The 6455-nt window shown below is 45.7% G+C and overlaps 1 non-coding gene across 1 annotated transcript; it reads right to left on the bottom strand.

Moving 5' to 3' along the window:
* Window positions 1-5027: 5027 nt before the first annotated feature.
* On the bottom strand, window positions 5028-5157 carry LOC127686565 (small nucleolar RNA SNORA17). Its single transcript, XR_007978178.1, has one exon. It is a non-coding gene; the product is annotated as a small nucleolar RNA SNORA17 (small nucleolar RNA).
* Window positions 5158-6455: the final 1298 nt, after the last annotated feature.

Raw genomic sequence — 6455 nt, 5'->3', positions numbered from 1 at the left:
CTCCCCAATGACATACCTGCTCCAACAAGGCCACACCTTCTCTAACAAGGCCACACCTATTCCAACAAGGCCATGCTTCCTAATAGTGGTACTCCTTTTGGGGTCATTTTCATTCTAACCATGCTTTTTAAATTTATATTTCATTAATTTCTTCCCTAATCATAGTTGCTTCTCTCTAATGTTTTTGAGTTTTGCTTGTTCTTGTTTTTCCAAGACTGTAATTTAGTTATTTATTTAATTATCTCTGATTTTTAAATTTGTCATTAAATTGATCTATTTAGCTTGTTCGCATATGTGCACTCATGTGTGTGGTTGGTCCTCTCTTTCTGCCATGTGAGACCTGGGGATCAAAGTCAGGTCACTAGGTTTGGTAGCAAACACTTTTATCTCTGAGACCTCTCACTGTTTTTGACTGAGTTTTAAATGCAGGCAATTGGTAAAGGACATAAATAAAAGGGTCAAAGATTAAAAACTAAATTCTCCATTCTCTGATTGTCAAATCATAGCTGTTTGGAGCTTGACCCAGTGACTTGAAATGCTTTGTACAAATAACTAAAACCTAGTTCCTAATGACCCTTGACACATCATCCTAAATAGTCTCAGTAAGAGCAAGTGGTGTCATAAAATTATTTGCCTAACAAGATAGTGAGCTGCCCTATTGAACTCTATATACAATGCTATAAAATAGCCATATGACCAAGCCAAGAAACTTTTTTTAATTGCTACAAAAGAACCCCATTCCTTTCCAATGAGGTGATTTACTGAGAATTTGCCTGTAATATTTTTGTTTAAGTGATCTATTCTTTAAAAAAAATAACAACATTATTTGTGATGTGATCTTGTGGGTATGTGTGTGTGTGTGTGTGTGTATGTGTTGCACATGCAGGGTCTGAGGACAATCTTGTGAAGTCATTCTCTCTTTTTTTAATGTGGTTTCTGGGGATTGAACTTAGGTTGTGAGGTTTGTGCTACAAGAGCCTTTAGCTACTGGGCCATCTTGCTGGCCCAGGTATTTATTCAAACGTTTATGTCAATTCTTGTCTGATAAATAACTTATCTCCACACTTAGGCTCCCTTTTCCTGACACAACATTTTGATTGGCTGGCTAGAAAATTCTCCCCTGCCTCCTTGATTGCTGTGGGATGGTTTGGTCCCTGGCTTTCCCTGAGGCCCCAAAGAGAAGAAATACAGGACTACAGTTATCAGTCCCAAGGCTGTGGTGTGCTCCAACTGTGATGCTCTGTTCCCCTTGCAAAACATCGTTTAATTAGCTTTCTGCTGTCTTTGTCTCATTATATGATAGTTCTGCTAACTCTGACCCATTTCTCCCTGGAACTAGTATATAAGATGCTGTATTTCTTAATACACTTGCTTGGTGTAGGACATAACTTGTGGAAAACCTCCTAATTCCAAACCTATGTATCTTGTTATCTTCTGATCTCCTGGTCCTTTCTCTCAGGTCCTCATTCACTGTCACAGAAGAATGACTTGATGGTCTAGGTCACTTGATCTTTTTCTTCACTCTGGTGCTTGTCATGACTGGCTGAGAAGCCCTGTGAGCTTCTTTTTGGCTCCTTTTAAATGGTAATGGAAACCTTTATTTTTTATAGATGCTCCCCTCACTGTTAACACTGTGGCAAGGGGACAGCAACATCCAGGACAAATCCTCACACTTTGTGAGGATTCTGTTGCTCCCTTCTCTCTTCATTTGCTTCCTTCCTCAGCCTGGCCCTTGGTGAACACATAACTGAGGAACGTTTTGCCTGCAGTTTTCCTTCCTGCCAGACTTCTGGATCCAAGAGGCCTACAGGCAATCATGATTTTGCTTTCTTTAGGATGGCGAGCTCCACAGCTTACCTTTCCTGCACAGCTGATTCAGTTTTTATCGCTTGAAGGTTGGTCTCGCCTGACTAACCAGACAGGTTTGGCTATAGAGTGAAACTGTGTTTCGCCTCTGTGAGTCACAGGTCTTTATTCTTGGACAATGGGTACTTCGGACCAATAAGCATGATGAGACTGAGTCTCACCCAAGACTTGGATATCTGATACCGCCAAAGGATGCCTTAAGAATAATTGATTTACTTCTGCCAGAACTCATAGTCTAATGCATCCCTCGGACATGTTATTGAAAAACTGATCTAAGTTTTATCCTCAGACTTGCAAAAGGTGAAACAACAACAACAACAACAACAACAACACACACACACACACACCCCTATTTCTTTTTAATAAATACCCACTCCTGGACCAAGAAACTCTGGCTGCCTAATGCACATCAAGCTGTAATTGTATCCTATAACTAGACCTCTTTTGTGACAATTCAAGAAGGAAGTCTGAGATAATTTACACCCAAGCCTTCATGGCCTGTCTTTTGGCTCACTGGCAATGGAAAGAATGTTATAGTATGTCACAGGATTCTCTTATGAAAGCTCCTCACTCCTAAACTTAATTCCAGGGGATCTATTTGTGATCTATTTGTGTTCATTCACTCCAGCTTTGCCATCATGGACAGCTACACAGCTTTTAAATAACTCTACCTCCATTTTTCCTCTGGCCTCTTTCTTCTTTTTCTCCCCCTTCCTCTTTTCCACACATGGGATTTGTCCAATTGGTCGGCCTCTCTTCCCAGGTGCACATTCATCATCCCATGCTTGTGAGGGACCACAAGCAGAGAACTCAAAGAGCACTTAAAAGCTCCTTCCTCCCCATGGAAAACATCCTTTCCCTCTGGGAGGTGGCCACTGAGGACTGTGACACACCCTAAGACCTGTTCTTTTCCCCATGTTTGACTTGTCCCAAATGCAATCCAAACTAGAGTCATTTAGCCAGGATCCTTCCACCTTTATTAAGGAACACTGAAAACTCACCATGGCTTTGACCTAAGTAGTCAGGATGCTTGTGTCATCCTGACCACCAGACACACTCATGAGAAAAGTTTCATATCTGGCCTTTGGTGAGTACCTGGGCAAATGTGCTTCTGTTCATAACTACAGCCTGGTCGGGCTCCATTGACTGTCCTGACACACAGCAATGCTGGTCATTTCAGGTCACTGATGTAGGGAATGGAGTGGGAAGACTCACAGAGGCTGCATGGTTGCTTATTTATTAGAGGGACATTCTAATTGGTTTTCAAACCAGTTAACCATAGTAAGATGTAGGGAATAATATAGAGTGCCCGAAAATACCTTATCTTCTCAATCTGGGCTAGGTGAAAACCATGTACAGTATATAGATCTAAACTTTTAGTGTCCATAGGAAAGGACCAATGCATCCTGGCTCCACAGTGTTGTGGAAGCTATAGTGTATCACAGTATACACTTTTGTCCACACTTCTTTGCTTGCAAATGTTCACTGCAATCAGTCATTGGTCCAGTACAAGGCCTCTGGTTTCTTCTACTCTATCCATACTGGAACTTCACTGGGACTCCTCTCAGATATCCTGTTGTTTGCCTGTGTCTTGGAGATCCTATAGTTTTCGATTTGTAAGACTGGCCCCTTCATGCACTCCAGCAGTTCATTAATGGGGTAGATGTTGGGATGGGCCAATTCAAAGCCCTGGATCTAGGCTTGAGAGGTATCTGAACTGGTTATCCTGCCAACTCTCTTGCACCCACATCACCAGGGTAAGCTCTCCTGCCCTGTCCTGGCTGACCCACACAATGCTGCAGCCAGCAAAGGGCAGACCAAGCTCTGCCACTCTCATGCCCTTTGTGCTGGTTCATACCATGCCCATGCCAGCAGAGCCAGCTCTACTGTGATGCCTAGGAGAGGTGCAGGACCTGCTGTCCCAAATGCTGCAGCAGACAAGTTTCAGGGTCAACCCTTCCACACTCATACCTTCAGGGCTAGCCTACCCACACTCTTAACAACCAGGGCCACATCTTCTGTGCTTCCCAGGTGAAGTGCAGGGCCTGATCTTCCTAGTGAGGCAGCAGGTGAAGGGCAGGGATATTGCTCCTGCTCGCATGACCCTAGTGGGGAGCCAGCTGTCCCTCCTGCTACACATGGTGAGGGCAAAAGAGGGGCTGGATCTCCAATGTTCATGCCCTAGAGGCCAGCGTACTTGCAACTGCTGCATCCAGGGACAGCTCCACTATGCTGCCCAGCTAGGTTCAATATTGAAGGATAGGATATTGAAGGGTTCAATATCCTGAGAGCTCCAGTAGGTGAGGGACAGGGCCAGCTCTCCTGCTCTGATGACCTCTGTGCCAGCTCTTCAGTCTGCTGTATGTAGCAAGGAGCTGTGTGTGTGTCTCGGCGGGGGGGGGGGGGGGGAGGGGGGGGAGGGGGATCATCTCTTCCTCACACATGTCACTACACAGCAGACAAATGGTAGGGCCAGCTCTCCCTCACTCACGTTCTTGGGGCTGGCTCACCCAAACCCCTGCCAACAGGGTCAGCTCTACGCAGGAGCTGCTCTCCCAAGTGCTGCAGCTGGTGAGGGGCAGGGCCAGCTCTCCTGTTCTCATGACCTCAGGGTCAGGTCTCCCAACTGCTGCAGGTGACAAGGGGCACTGGGGAAGAGGGTATCTCCCTCATTCATGCTACCTCTCAGAAGAGTGGCAGGGTGGGCTTTCCCATGCTCATGCCTTCAGGACCCCTTATCCACGACTGCAACCATGGCCAGCTCCACTGTGCTTCCTGGGCAATGTGCAGAGCCTTCTTTCAGCTGGCTAGGGGACAGGGGCAGTTCTCCTGTTCTCATGCCCCCCAGGCCAGCTCTCCCTTGATTCCCAGGCAAAGGGTAGGGCCAGTTCTGCACAGCCCTCAGATTTCAACATGTCCCAGAGTGGCTGCCCAGACCAGGGGCTTATGCCTGGCCTTTGATCTTAACAGACTCCTTATGCTATAGGGTTACAGACCCAGACATGGTCCTCAGTGGCAGCACAGACTAGGACCCCACCATGATCCCAGGTGACATCACTGGCTGCTCACATCAGGCTGTTCCTCAGTATCCTCGAGTCTCCAGGTCTGCCTCTCTTCATCGTGTCCATATCCTTCTGTTTCTCTTTCTCTTCCATTTCTCCGCCGCTTGCTTCTTTTATTCAGACATTCATATGTCAGGACACTGAGCATAGACACAGCCCCTCTCCTCTCTGCCATCTACTGATGCACATGTGACACAGCAGCAACACATGTAAAGTCCCTAGAGGTAGAGAGTTGGACATTCTAGATAATCAGATTTATACATTTTTTTTGAGTGTGCTATTTTTATTTCTGCTCTGATGGCTTAGTGATTGGCTACTGAGCACAGATTTTCTTACACTCTTTGAATAGTGTCTCAGTTACCATCCTATTACTATAAAGAAACACCATGACCAAGGCAACTTATGAAAGAACGCATTTAATTGGGAACTTGGTTACAGTTTCAGAGAGTTAGTACCTGACCATCTTGGCTGGAGAAAGGCAGCAGGCAGGCACGGCACTGGAGCAGCAGCCGAGAGTTTCCATCTAGTCTATAACCATGAGGTGTGTGTGTGTGTGTGTGTGTGTGAGAGAGAGAGAGAGAGAGAGAGAGAGAGAGAGAGAGAGAGAGAGAGAGAGGAGGGAGGGAGAAGGAGAGGGAGGGAAAGAGGGAGAGAAAAAGAGAGAGGAGAGGAGAGGAGAGGAGAGGAGGGAGAGGAGAGGGACTGGGTCTGACATGAGTTTTTGAAACCTCAAAAGCTCACCTCCAGTGGCATGTTCCCTCCATGTTAGCCACACCTCCTAACCCTTCTCAAATAGTTCTGCCAAGTGGGGACCAGACATTCAAATATACAATCATGTGGGGCCATTCCCATTCAAACCACCATAAATAGTAAGTCTTCTCACCTTTGCTAAGAGGCTCACAGTTTTATAATTCTGCTTTAACCTTCATGATCTGCTTGGATTTCAGATCTGTAGTGATATAGATATTGATTATATAGATAGATATAGGTAGATGATACAGATGCAGACATAGCATAGGTACAGACATATCTCCAACCTCAGGATTAAGTTAGATTTTTTTTTTCTTGGTTCTTTCAAGACAGGGTTTCTCTGTGTAGCCCTGGCTGTCCTGGAACTCACTCTGTAGACCAGGCTGGCCTCAAACTCAGAAATCTGCCTGTCTCTGCCTCCCAAGTGCTAGGATTAAAGGCCAGTTAGATCTTTTCATTTCAGACATTTTGTTTCTAAAATCTTACAGCTTTATTTAGGCTCTTGCTTAACCCAGGTGGCATCACTGTCCCAGGCAGCTCCTGATGCTGAACATCTGTTGATGAATGCTTTAGCAAACATCCCAAAGGACAAAAACCTTCAGCTCAGACCAGATGGGATAACTTCAGGAAACGAATCTTTCTAGATCAAACAATAACGATATTCCACAGGGAGCTTTCTTTCCATCCCCCACCCTGTTCTCTCCCTCTTTGTCTGTGTCAGGAACGAAGCCCAGGGCTCTGCATGTGGCAAACAAGCACTCTGTCAGCTGGGAAGCT

This window comes from Apodemus sylvaticus, chromosome 5, assembly GCF_947179515.1.
Source record: "Apodemus sylvaticus chromosome 5, mApoSyl1.1, whole genome shotgun sequence".
Taxonomy (NCBI): domain Eukaryota; kingdom Metazoa; phylum Chordata; class Mammalia; order Rodentia; family Muridae; genus Apodemus; species Apodemus sylvaticus.
The sequence above is the reverse complement of the archived record's forward strand: the minus strand, read 5'-3'. Positions and strand labels throughout refer to the sequence as shown.